This window comes from Marmota monax, unplaced genomic scaffold, assembly GCF_021218885.2.
Source record: "Marmota monax isolate L192 unplaced genomic scaffold, Marmota_monax_Labrador192_F-V1.1 WCK01_AAM20220418_F8-fsc00146, whole genome shotgun sequence".
Classification (NCBI taxonomy): Eukaryota; Metazoa; Chordata; class Mammalia; order Rodentia; family Sciuridae; genus Marmota; species Marmota monax.
Window position 1 is genome coordinate 719353 of NW_026694096.1, and position 13870 is coordinate 733222.

General features: G+C 32.5%; 1 protein-coding gene across 14 annotated transcripts in view; it reads left to right on the forward strand.

The window, feature by feature from the left end:
- Window positions 1-13870, forward strand: part of Ppfia2 (PTPRF interacting protein alpha 2) — a 441884-nt gene that overhangs the window by 209866 nt on the left and 218148 nt on the right. The gene's annotated exons all lie outside the window — the stretch shown is intronic.

Here is a 13870-nt window from a genome sequence, read left to right on the forward strand (position 1 = left end):
AGGGCCACTGAACAGTGGTACATTCTAATAATCTCAGTTTCGCCAAAGCAAGCAGGTGGAAAAGCATTCTGTGATGAATCAAAGTAATTAATATAGTTATTTATCATGGAAAGAGGCTTCTGAGGAAAATAACTGGATGGAAGGGAACAATGACATTAAAATTGAGTGAAATGAATCTGAGAACCCTACTATTAGCATTGTAACTTTTATGAAGATAAATCTTGCAATGATATGTAGGATGGATTTTAGTATTGAACTAGTGGGGCCTGGAGGCAGAAAGAGTATATGATTTCTCATTCAGAAATACTACTACATGCTTCCCAGGCACAGTGGTGCACACCTGCAACTCCAAGTTATTCAGGAGACTGAGAAAGGAAGATTGCAAGTTTGAGGCCAGCCTAGGCAATTTAGTGAGGCCCTGTTTAAAACAGAAGCAGTGGAGCAGGGGCAGGGAATGTAGACTTGTAGTAGAGCACTCGGCAGGCATTGGTGAGTCCTTGAGTTCAATCAGTAGTGAAAGAAATAGAAGGAAGGGAAGAAGAAAGGAAAGATTCCTATAGGTATCATACACTTAAAGAGATATAATAATGATTAATTCAAGTTTTTATATTTAATTCATTTTTTAAATTTTTTATTTGCTTTAGATAGTTATACATAACAGTAGAATGCATTTATGCACTTTGATATACATAAATGGGGTGTAACTTCTCATTTTTTTGATTGTACATGTTGTAGAATCACATCATCCATGCAGTTATATATGTACATAACGTAATAATATCTGTTTCATTCTACTCTCCTTCTATCCTCATATCCCCTCCCCTCCTTTTACTCCCCTCTACCTAATCTAAAATAACTATATTCTTCCCTAATGCCCACCCCTTATTGTGAATTAGCATCTACATATCAGAGAAAACACATTCAGCCTTTGGTTTTTGGGGATTGGCTTATTTTGCTTAGCATGATATTCCCCAGCTCTATCCATTTACCAGCAAATATCATAATTTCATTCTTCTTTAAGACTGGGTAATACATATATATATATATATATATATATATATATATATATATATATATATATAATTTTCTTTATCTATTCCTCTATTGAAGAGCACCTAGGTTGATTCCATAATTTAGCTATTGTGAATTGAGTTGCTATAAACATTGGCTTGGTTGCATCACTGTAATATGCTGATTTTAAGTCCTTTGGGTATAAAGCAAGGAGTGGGATAGCTGGGTCAAATGGTGAAAAACATTGCCTCAGAGAGCTAATCTTCAGAGAGATTTAATATTTTTGATGTATCTTTCTGAACATATAAGACCTACATAGCTAGATCCAATTTTGCTTATATGTATACAATATATAATTCATAGTCTGCATATATTTCTAAAAAAGAAGGCATTTCTATATACATAAGGATGCTTATTCATTCCTTGGTAAGACATAGGCTATGGAATCAAGATAAAAATAGCCTGGAAAAAATTACTCTGAAGCAATTAAAAGTTGGTTTTAACAAAATGTCAAATAACGAATATTTCCAATCCAATTTTCCATTTTTATATTTTTTCTTTTTTCAAATCTATAGATTTTATATTTTCAAAAACCATGAAATAAATATATGTAAAAAGACTATTTTAAATATTTTTATTCAACTTTGTTAATTCCCCTAGATAAGTATATACTTTGGTATTATTTGACTAGAATAAGAATAGCTGCAAAATGAATAAGGCAGGAGTATTTGTGGAGAGTGGTTGTTTCCCAGCAGAAGTGTTTTGAGGTCTCAGAAGCAGATTCCTGCACATCACCAGAAGGTTGAAGTGTCACTGAAAATTCCCTTCTAGGCTACTCACTACACGTGCGGAATGGATCAGGTCTGAACTTCCTCCAGTCCTGCTATGGCTGAATGAACTGCTCCTAGGTATCAACATTCTCTTCCCTCTGCAAAAAAAAAAAGAAAAGAAAAGAAAAGAAAAAGAAAAAAAAAGAATAGCTGCAAAATGAATCCTTGGTACTCTCTTTACAAAACCATACATAGTGTAAACTCTATAATACAGAATTGAGCAGTCTGGATGCAATTTAATTTATTTATAAGAAAACTGATTTTGCATCAAAATATGCAATAATTTTAACAATGATCTAGTAACATTTCAAAATCTTTAACAATGATCTAATAACATTTCAAAATTGGATACATTATTAGTCTTCAAAATTGGCCTGCAATTAACATGATAGTAATAATATGCACTTATTATTTTAAAATGCCTATAATTATTCATTTTATATATAAAATGAATATATAAAGAATATATGTAAAATGAATAAAGAATTAGAATTTACTAAAGATCAGCATAAATCCCAACCACTCAATTAGATGAAAATTTTGTGTCAAATTGCCACTCACCACAGGTGCTGTATTAAGCCATATTTACCAGGAGCTTTATCTTGGGTATTCAGTAGATTCAAACTCATTTTGATCTTTTGTTAGTGATCATTAGACCACACTTTATTTCATCTGACTCCTTAAATTTCTCAAGTTTTAGGAGCACATTAAGTTCTATTCCTCTAATCTTTGTGGATTGTCTAGTATTTCTGTGAATATTTAGTATCTCCCTTTTTTAAAACAGTACCATGATTTTTAGATTTATGTGATTGTCTTGCATTGTATACAAAGAAGGGCAACGTATGAACAGAAAGAAAGAAAGTTCTAACATATTTTATAATACTTTGATTGTATGACTGTCCACCATCTCAGCTACCCCACAGAAAACAGAATATGGTCTTCCTATTGCACTTGCAAGATATCTAACCTCCTCTCTGGGCTACTGACCACTGTGTGGTATGACCTCTTTCTGCCTACTCTCTATCTTGCCTTGAAACACTTACTATCACCAATTGTATACTGGCTTTTAGACCCACCACAGGAGATACATGTTAATGGTCTGGAATAGCTAGTTGCCATGTCTGGACCCCTCTATTTTAGCTGCTCTTGACAGACCACTTCTGATCCTTTGGATCTCACTCATCTATCTCATTATTTCTTATCCTGACAAACCTGTCAAAATGCCTGGCATATAGTAGGTGACCAATAATTATTTAAGGAAGGGGGGAAAAAAAGAAAGGGAGAAAAGAAGGACAGGAAAAAGCAATTGTGTTTTGCTCTGTTTATTATATACCCTGTGGAGTGAGAAACACATACTCAGAAAATTCCATTGTAAAAATAATCCATCACCAATCTCATTATGATAATCTCTAGATAGCATTTTGTGTGAAATGTTCCTACAGTCAGAGATTGTTCGTGTTTCAGCAGTATGTTAGTTGCATAAGGACTTGAAAAACTTCTTATAAGTATGCAGTTTCATGGCATTTGATCTATCACAGATGTCTAGACGTTTATCGTAACAATGAGAGCAAAGTCACTGTAAACAATCCAGGTTTCAGGCTTATGAGAATCTCCTAGAGCAAGCTCATGTAATGTGGGTCTCTCTATAATTAGCTAATCACTTAAATAGTTTTTACTAATTTAATTTTCTTCCTCACTTCCTATTAATAGATTGTCATGGTTGATTTAGCTGATGTAATTAATAATTTGGGGACTACATTATAACTGCATAATGGCATCATTAAAATGAATCTTTAAATGTTTTCAAGCTATTTAATTTTCTTCCTTAAAGACAGATTGAAGAGAGTAGAATGAATTTGAAGATAATTGGAATCTCAGTACAACATTAATATAACCTATAGTTATTGTAATTGACCAATTCAAGATTTTATTCAATTAGTTATCTCAGATATTTTTAATCCTTTAAAATTTTATTGTTACTTTAATTGAGGCAATTTTCATTAAAATGTGGGCAGTTTTTATGAGGAAAAGTTAATAGAGAACATGCATGGTATATAACAAAAAAGTAGAATTATTATATTTCTTATATATATTTGATTTTATAAAGTTGACTCTTCCATTGACCTTTAACCAAATAAAGTGCTAAGGGTTGGCTTTATCTTAGGATTACCTGTTCCATGAGATAGATTATTCAATAAACTATTTTAGCAACTTTTATATGATAGGTGATATTATAGCTAAACTAAACAATTAAAAGATAATAGATTATTAATTTGCTCAACAAATATTTATTGAGCTCTTACTGTACACAGGCATTATTCCACATTCTGAGGAATTGCTATGAACAAAAGAGGCTAATCCCATGAAACTATAGTCAGACACTGAGGTAGGAAAAAAGGTAATTGGATAATAGATCGATAGATCTATAGATAGATAGATAGATAGATAGATAGATAGATAATGGTAAATGTAAGACAGGAAAAGTGGTTTAGGAAACGCTAAAGAAGAGATTTTTAGGTGAAGAAATATGCATATGAGTTATCATCAGAATGGGCCATGGCATCTAGGAAGGATAGCTAGGGAATTTAAGGACATGAGAATGTAAATATGGTTTGTGTGGATGTGAATCCTTCTAAATTTGGGGAACTGCTGCAATTTGTCTATTTGAGGAAGCAGTTAGAAATATGGAGGTTTTAGAGGATGATATGTTTAGAATTGAAATTATGAGAATTGGGATGTAGTTATTATTTGCAGAATATAGATACAACCTTGAAAGTAGATGGCTGAGATATGGTTGAGGACCAAATCACTGCAAAAGAGAAGTCAAGATCCTTGTGTGTGGATATTGAATCATCCAGAATTTTGACTGGAAAAGTTAAAGTGGTATTGATCCAGGTGTTAAAATCTTCAAAGAAGTAAATCTAGAGGCATCTATAAAAGGAAAGGTAACCGGCAGTGTAGTCTGAGAGTAAAGGACCCCAAATGAAAGGTTTTCAAGAAGCAGGAAGACTGATAATCTGGAAGTGAAGAGTAAGGACTCCTAAACTAGAACCTAAGATACTGTCATAACAAGCCAACATTATTAGGCTATCTGGAGCATGTGGTAGGTTAGTGCTGAACACCATTCCACCCTCCTTTTAACAATCTTCATAAGTGGCACAATGTGGAAGGCTGAAAGTACATTGTCAGGAGGATTTTTTTGCATTCAGGGGTCTCAATGCTACATAGGTTCAGTCAATCTCATGCCTTCTTAGAGAGCTCCCTTTCTGTAGCTTCTGCTGTACTTGGCAAACAATGCATCAGGGGAGTGTGGAGCTTCTGTGGTATCACAACCCAAGGTCTCAACATCTCATCAGCCATCTGGGGTGTTGAGAGACAGGGCTTGTGGCACAGATTCCACCCTGCAGGCTGTGACAGGCATGCTGTGGTTCTGGAGCTGCCAGTGCTCTCAGGTTTTCCTTATCATGGCCAGGGTCATGGAGAACTGGGGCAGGTTGATGACTTCTAATTAGGTAAGACACAGCAATTCTCCTGGCTCCTTGTCCTGTGGTGCAGCTTTAGAATTGGTTGCTAAATGCTTAATCTACAGTTTTTCAGTCTTCCTGGTGATTCGATATGCCATTTAATGTGCTGTGACAGAGCATGCACTAGGTTAAGTGGATTCTTGTCTCTCAACTGAGATTCTGAAAAATGCAGAACAATTAGAAAAGCTACATAGAATTCCAGATGATACCTTTTGAACATGGGGTTAAGCAAAAATGATGCATAAACTATTTCATGTTGCTTCTCTTTTGATCATGAAGCCTTCCTTTTGGCCCTGTGAATATGAGAAGAATTCATTAGCATGTTTTCCTCTGGGTTTGATAGGATTTCACTTCTGGCATCATTAATATCTTTTATTAATTATTTAGCTTTCTCTGGTACTTTAATAAGTGATCCACATATTTCAGGTTCATATCTTTCCTTAATTAAGCTTCTAAACAGTTAATATAAGAATGGATACATTTATATAAAATACAACAAAACAACTATACTAGCTTTCTGAGATTGCCGTAACAAAGCACCCCCAAAATGCATGGCTGGAACTGAAATTTATTGTCTCACTGGATGGATGCTTGGAGTACTGGATGCACCAAGTTTGAAATCAATATCCTGGCAGAGCTGATTCCTTTTGAGAGCCATGAAGAAGAATCTGGTTCATTCTTCTCTCCTACCTTCTGGGTGCCTCAAGGATTTTTTGGTTTATCAATGGCAATTTCCCTTCATATTGCCTTTCCTCTGTATGTCTTTCCTTGTGTATCTCTGTTCAAATTTCCCAGTTATAAAGACATAATCATATTGGGCTAGGACCCAACCAAATATTAATTAAATTATCCACATAGACCCTGTTTTAAAATTAATTCACATGTATAGTCACTGGGATTTAGGATTCAACATCTTTGGGGAGTACACAGTTCAACCCATAAAACCAACAAAACCAAATTATATTTTATGCATCAAATCATATCATAAATGCCTGGTATCTTAAAGGGTCATGAACAGTAAAGTTGACAAATGGAAACAAGAAAATTATATATTATATACAATTTAATCTCAATCATAAATCTCTCAGGAAATATTATCCTTCTTTTACAAATAAATACAATGTCTCTCTTGATAGTTACATAAGTTGGCCAAGCAGAAAGATTATTTGTGCTCTAAAATTCTAAAACTAATCTGAAAACAAATTCAATATATTTTTCTACTCCTTTGTTTTCCCCAAATTAAAAAAAAATCTACCCAATAATTACAAATCTAGAAAGCATGATTTCCTCAATTTTCACAACACTCATAGCAAATATAATATTCTAGGGACAATTTTTATTTTTAGGACCAAAATATTTAGCATGTTGGAAATTTAAGGTCTTTCTAAGTACCTAGGGTAAGAGACTTGCTAAGAGATTATATGATTGTAGGAAAGAAGAGAAGTAATGAGATCTCAGATATATATATATATATATATATATATATATATATATATATATATATATATATATTTGGGGCAGAATTTGTAAGTTTTCTCTATCATATGCAGTAATAAGAAAAAGGAGTTTAGCATGACTCCCATATTTCTAATTTGAAAAAAAAGTCAACTGTAAAAACATATATGTGTATATAGAACAGCATTCAAACAGAAAATATATGGGGAGTATAAGTTTTGAGGACAAGGAGTCTGGATGAGTTAAAAATATCCAGGTGGCATGCACTAAGGAGTTGGAATAAGCATCTGAGCTGATGAGAGAAGCAAGAGATCATTCTCAGTGATCTGGACTGACTCTCAGGGTACTGATAGATGGTAAAGAACAGAAAAATCCAAACATAAGTCAGAAATAAGAGGAATAGATGATGGTGTTGAAATAATTATGGCAAAATATTTAGAAGTGTTTGACATTTACATTTTCATTAATTTAATTATGTAAACAGCATATTTTTCAATACACGTAATACACATTTGGATTTATGTATTATTTGCATTCATCAGAGTATGTTTATATCCATGTTGGTTAATCTTTAAGATTTCTGAGCAACTACATGATTTTCATCCTGCATTTAAAGTTCCTTGGATTTACTCTTTGCCAACAATTCTGTACAACTATCTGGTAGGAAAGAGGGCGATAAACTTACTATAGATTGCATTGCTCTTGAGTTAGTATTATATATTATTTTTCAAGTGCCTTATACTATCCATTACAATCAAAGCTTATTTTAATTGGCAGGTCATTTTTAATTAGGAGGATTTTATAGAGCTTCCTTTTATATAGCTTCCTTTTTGATGTAAAAATATTAAAAGCAAATAAATGTATAAATTCATGGCAATGCCAATATCAGAAACATGTTATACTTTCTCACTGAATATTTTTAGCTTTCATATATATGATCCTAAAGATTAAAAGTAATATCAGGAATAAAAACACTGAGGGAATGCCAAAACATTACTAAGAATTTAGAAGTCATTGTATATAATGAAAGAATGACTAGCAACTCAAATGGCAAAGTGTCATCTATTAAGAAATGATTGATTTCTACCAATATGTTATCAAGGAAAGCAGAGTGGATCAAATATAGGAATAAGGATAAACCATGCAAGATATTTTTTGTATATTTACTTTAAGATTAAATATTCAGTTTATCATGGTACTAAAATCGCAGTCTTAATATGTTTACTTACATGTGAATAAATTAAAAGGGGAAATATACCTCTAAATTATCCTAATTTTATATGAATGAAAGTCTTCACTTAAAAATGACTTCTAAAAGGGTCAAAATACCCCCAAAGTAAAGTTCCAGGTGTTTGTCATTGTTTTGCGGTCATGAATGGGAACTGCATTCTTATAAGATATAAAAGTTAAGGACTTTATTCTGAATGTTGCATATCACTTTAATTAGTTTTCTCCTAGAATAAAAGGAAGGTACTTTAAATGACAGTATCAGTAGGTGTGTAAGCTAAAATTGTAAAGAGAGATTCAGTGAAAACTAACAAAGGTAATATACCTATTTATTTTTATGACAGCATAATATTCTAGTGCATGAATGTCTTGTAATTCTACTTTTATACAAAGATCAATGGGCATTAGGTTACAGCTGAGGTTTCTTATGACACAAAAAACTTATGCAATAGAAATGTATTTATATACTTTAAAATAATTTTAGAAATATGAGTTAACATAAATTCTTAGGGGCAAATTAATAAGTCAAAGAATAACTATTTAAAATTTAAATAAATGTTATCAAGTTGCTTTCCAAAAAGCATTCTGAGATGAATGTAGACCTTCTTTACCCTCATTGGCTTACAAATTATATTTGTGACATCTATGATCTAATATGTGACATTTGTGATGCTCTCAAGAAATTCTAGCTTCCATTCATAAATTTGGAAACATATCTCTAATAACAGAATATTTGTTGCTCTCATGCTTATCAGCCTTTTATCAAATTTGGAAAACTACTTTTGCCCTTTGATTAATTTCATAAAATTAATGAATTCACTTAATTTTTTAAAATATAGTATAGTCATGTTTTAAAATTTTTCTTTCTAGATTATAATTGTTTTGAGTTTAGGCCCTTATTTTTTTACTAGTAGACACCATCATGTCAATAACTATACAATGGATCTATTTATTCTACCCAAGTATCCAAAACACCATTTGCAGACGAAAAGCAAACCAGGTCATTGACATTTTCTTTCTTGCAGTCTATTTTTATTCCTTGTTTCAACTTTGAAGAAACTAAAAGTAAGGTTGCATATGCTATCAAATGCATTTTCTAATTTCAGGGGAACAAAAGCATTAGAGGTCTTCCCATTAGCGGCTAAATGATTATAGAAAGTTGGAAAGGAGTCCTAGCAGTATTTAGACTATGATAAATGCTTTTCTCAGACACAAGATCATACCATATGCTAATTATGAAGAGAAAAGCAGGTGATCCAAGTTCATAACAGTAGAGTGCTATGTTAGAAAGAGAGGTGTGTCTGTGAGCTGCCAATGAGCATAAAGTGGTGCATTTCTAATTTGCAAGGTGCCTGAGAAAGCTAGGTCCATGTTAAATGTGCTTTTATGCTTCATTGGCCTCTTTGGCAAGCCTGCCCTAAATAATTAAAAAAATGTTCTTTGACACTTTAAGCCTTCTTGGTTTCTAACCTGAGTACTGAAATTTCTAACTAATCCAACAGAGTACATCAATAAAATGAGTTCACAAGCTCCACCTCTTTATCTACATTAGTTTATCTGAAAACATGATGCAAATGCTAGGCAAGTTATTTGTTCCATGGTTATGTACTGAGCCTCTACTTTGGTCCAAGCCTTCTCAGGACACCCAAAAAAGATGAATACAACACAGAACCTGACCTTGGGCAGGTGTATCTTTCAGAGAATTGGTCACAGAAAGCTGCCTTGACATCAAAAGCCAATGAAGCATGATTGAAGGAAGGAACTCAGACCCAAACAAAAGGGAAAAGACAATGTTTCCTAGAGAAGGTGATTATTTTGGTGAATTTTAAAGGAAGATCAGAAGTTGCATCTAAGGAAAAAGCATTCAGAGAATTTAAGAAATTATTTTGGCTGAGGGTATATAGAAGAGAGCAGTGAAAGAAGGGGTGGGAAAGGTAGAGGGGTCAATCCATCAAGTGTCTTTTATGAGATTATGAGGTGTTTTGATTTTGTCATGAAGACATTGAGGAGCCATTAAGTGATTTTAAGTGAGGGATGATAAAGCAGCATCTACTAAGTAGTAGACACATTGTTGCCTAACGTGTTGACATTAATGGACATTGCAGACAAAAGAATTAGAAGCAGGGAGAAAAAAAATTACCAAGTGTATCTCAATAAGGTCTGAGGGATTCTGTCTATTGTAAAAAAAAAACTCTAATTTATTTAGTGCTATATGCTTACAATAGTTCTCCAAAGTGAGTGATTGGAAAATATTGAATGTAAAATTCCAGGAATAATGAACTCATGAAGTTCAAATTATGATGAAAAACAAATGACTCTACTTTTGAACATAGACTGCTACCAACAGAATTTTGTTCTACACAGTCGAACAATAAGTTTAGTACTTGAAACTGTTGAGTTCTTAAAGGTTTTTTTTTATCAGTCATCCCAGTACATGTATTTATTCAATTGTTAACTTTCCTTTTAACATTGATCATTGATTATGTTCTCAATTTTGAACTTGGAGCTAGAAATATGTAAGTGAACAACAGTGTTTGCCTTCACAGATCCTATAGTATAAAAGAGCTTGATGCAGCTTTGAGTGTATTTTTATGTATTTTAAATCAAATGGTATATATAATCTGGTACAATGCTTTCTACAATTTTCTATTACTCAGTAATATTTTCCTACATTATCCAAACTTGCATGATTACAAATTGCATTTTAATAAATTCAATTATGTGTATTATATCTGCATCTTGATCTTTTTGTCCATTTATTTTTTTATTTGTTCTTTTTAATTTTCATTTCTGATTATTTTCTTTTCATTTTTTCCTAGAGAATGCATTGCCTGGTTAAAATATAACTTTACACTAGAAGTACCAATTAGAGCTTGCACCAGCAAAATGCCTAACAGCAGTGATGAAATTTCACTTTTTAAAAAATGTTTTTTCAAATGCAAACGGTTTATCTTCATATATTGTTAAAAAGTGTTCAGAGAGAGTCAAAAAAATGATCTCAAGTTTTGCTCAGCACTTTTTCAGAATCCTCTTTGAATTCCAGGGAGTTTTTGACTTTTATTATTCTGCTCAAAAAATTATAAGAATTTTTAATTGTGAACATCAACTAACTTCAAAAAAATCTTTCCATATATTTTGCAATTAAAATCTTAGTGAACATGGTTTTTCCTTTACTTAGTAAATTATTGCTATGGATATAACAACAGCACATCTCTTCTACTGTCATTTGAAGATTAAGGAAGACATGAAGATAAATAATAAGGAAAAATAAGACAGCTAATTAGAGTTTTTTAATGGGCACATCAGCTTCCCTGGCTGAACTTGAGTTTCATGTTTTGTGTGGGTGGACATTTTCAGACTTGGCCTTCTTTTTTATTCTTTCTAGTCATGAATGCTTTGTTTAAAATAGCAATTTCTTTTAATGTTTTTTCTTTTATGATGACTATACAGGATTAGTATATTATAAGATTAACAAAATATAGTTGAGTGGGGACTCTAGAGTTATCTTTTGTGTTTAAATTCTGGTTCTGTCACATATATTTATGACAAACTATACCTCATTTTTTGTTGTTTTTTTTTTTTTTTTTTTTGCTAAAATTGGTATAATCATATGAAACTTACCTCTTGGTGTTTTCTATGGAATTAAATAAGTAAAATACGTAAGTAATTTTGATCAGTCTGACATTTAATAAGTGAATAATAAATGTTGGATATAATATCATACATATAATATTATACATATTTATTAAAAATTCAATGGGCAATGATTTTGCTGTTGTGCTGAAAGATTAAAAGTTACACAGGTCTCAAATCAAATGTAAAAAGCAAGTTCAAATTTATATGTGATAACTGGAAAAACTGGTATGTAGACAAATTTGATAAGTTTAAAATTATCTTGAGCTCTTGAGAAGTGTGTAGTTTGGGGGAAGCATGATTAAAGCCTATACACACACATGATATCATAACATATACATACACACACAAAACACATTTCTATGCATCTGCCTTATTGTTTACTTTTTATATATTATTAAGGAAATATATAGAAGAGTGATTTAAAAATATTCAAATTTTTGAAGATTTTACACTACAATTGGCATTTGAAATGTGAATGAAGATCACTTTTAGAATCTGCCAAATAAAGAAACTAAGATATAAGTCATAAGCAATTGAGTAACTGGGGTGGTTGGGTTGCTTTTATCCATGGTATACGTATTTCTGCTCTTCTAAATTCCCATCTTCATTAACATCTAACACATAGGATATAGTGGTCTGAACTTGAATTTCACTTTTGATTAAGAAAATTAGATAAAGATCTCACAGAAATGATGTTGAGTCTTTGTAATTAGGAGAAAAGTGATAATATTTTTTAATATGGTGCTGAAATTTCATTTTTTTATGGTCTAAGTTCCCAGAACTCTGACCTAACCTATGTCTTCAAGCCTAAATCTTAATTGTAGGAATAAGGAGAGGTGATCAATAGGTCTGAGCTTGAGACAGATAGAAATGAAACTGAGTCTCAGGAACAAGATATTTATTTACACAATGTCAAGTCCACAGAGAACATCAGGAATTAAGAGCTAAATTGAAATGCTGATTAGATGAAGTGAGCTGGTTCAGAAAGCAGGGCAAAAGGTATTTCCTAAAGCAAAAGGATATGGGTGAAGGGGGTGGGCATCAAAGGCCAGGGCCTTAAGCTCCTTGAAGAAAAAGGATGTTTCTTTCTAAGTCCCTGCAACCACAAGTTCATTCATTTGGGCTGTATTTGATACTTGACCCTGATGTATATTCTTAGACAAAAAGTTAAAAAAGAGAAGGATGCAACAAGAACTCATCAGTAACAGAATATGAAGAGCTTTCCTTGTTCCAAGAAAGATTTGAGTGCAAACCCTTTTTTTTTCCCTCACCGTGTTCTAATTCTTCTGTAATAGTTGCTCTGAAGTCAGTAATGAGAGCACAACACAACTTTGTATGATCCAAACATTTTACCAAGAATTAATGGACAGAAGGCTCTGCTTTGGCTTGGATCCCAGTGAAGTGGTCTTGTCTCTATTCTTTGAAAGGTCTATTAAGATATGCATATTTTTTTATCATTTGTAATTCTTTAAGTTTTAAAGAGTCCTGCCATAAACATTTTCTCATTTGATCCTTGCAGATAATACAAAAGAGACATAGATTTTTTTTATGAAACTACAGAGATGGAGAAACATCACAGAAGAATATAAAGCTAATTCCATGCCATCAAGTTTAGTATGATGTGACTACTAGAATCCATATTTCAGGGCTTAGGACTTATTTACATCAGATGAAATAATAGATGCTATTTGATATTATTTTGTTATTTAAAGTTCCTAACACAGGAATGTAGTAACACTTGTCATATACTAACATTTTAGATTCAATGCCAGATGTACTCTTTGCTAGGCCTTAGACCTTCTATAAACGGTGTGAGGCTGGACATGTATCCTAAATTGTCTTCCATTCAAAGCTGGTTAGATTTTGGGATCTGAACACAAAAGAGACATATGGTTTTATGTTTTAAGAGATTCTCTCTAGCTACTATGCTGAGAGTAGAAGCAGACATCAGTTACAAGTTTACTGCAATAATCCAGATGAAAGACAGGGTGCTGGATGGAAAGGAGGTGAGAGGTGGATCTATTCCTGATATGTTTTGAAAAGAAGAGTCAACCGAATTTCCTAATAAATGGAATGAAATGAAAGCGGGGAGTAAATAGTGATTTCAAGTTTTTTGGGTCATGATAGTGTCTGCAGAACTTGGATGGAGTATTGGATATCAACAATTACTTTATAGGAACATAAAAA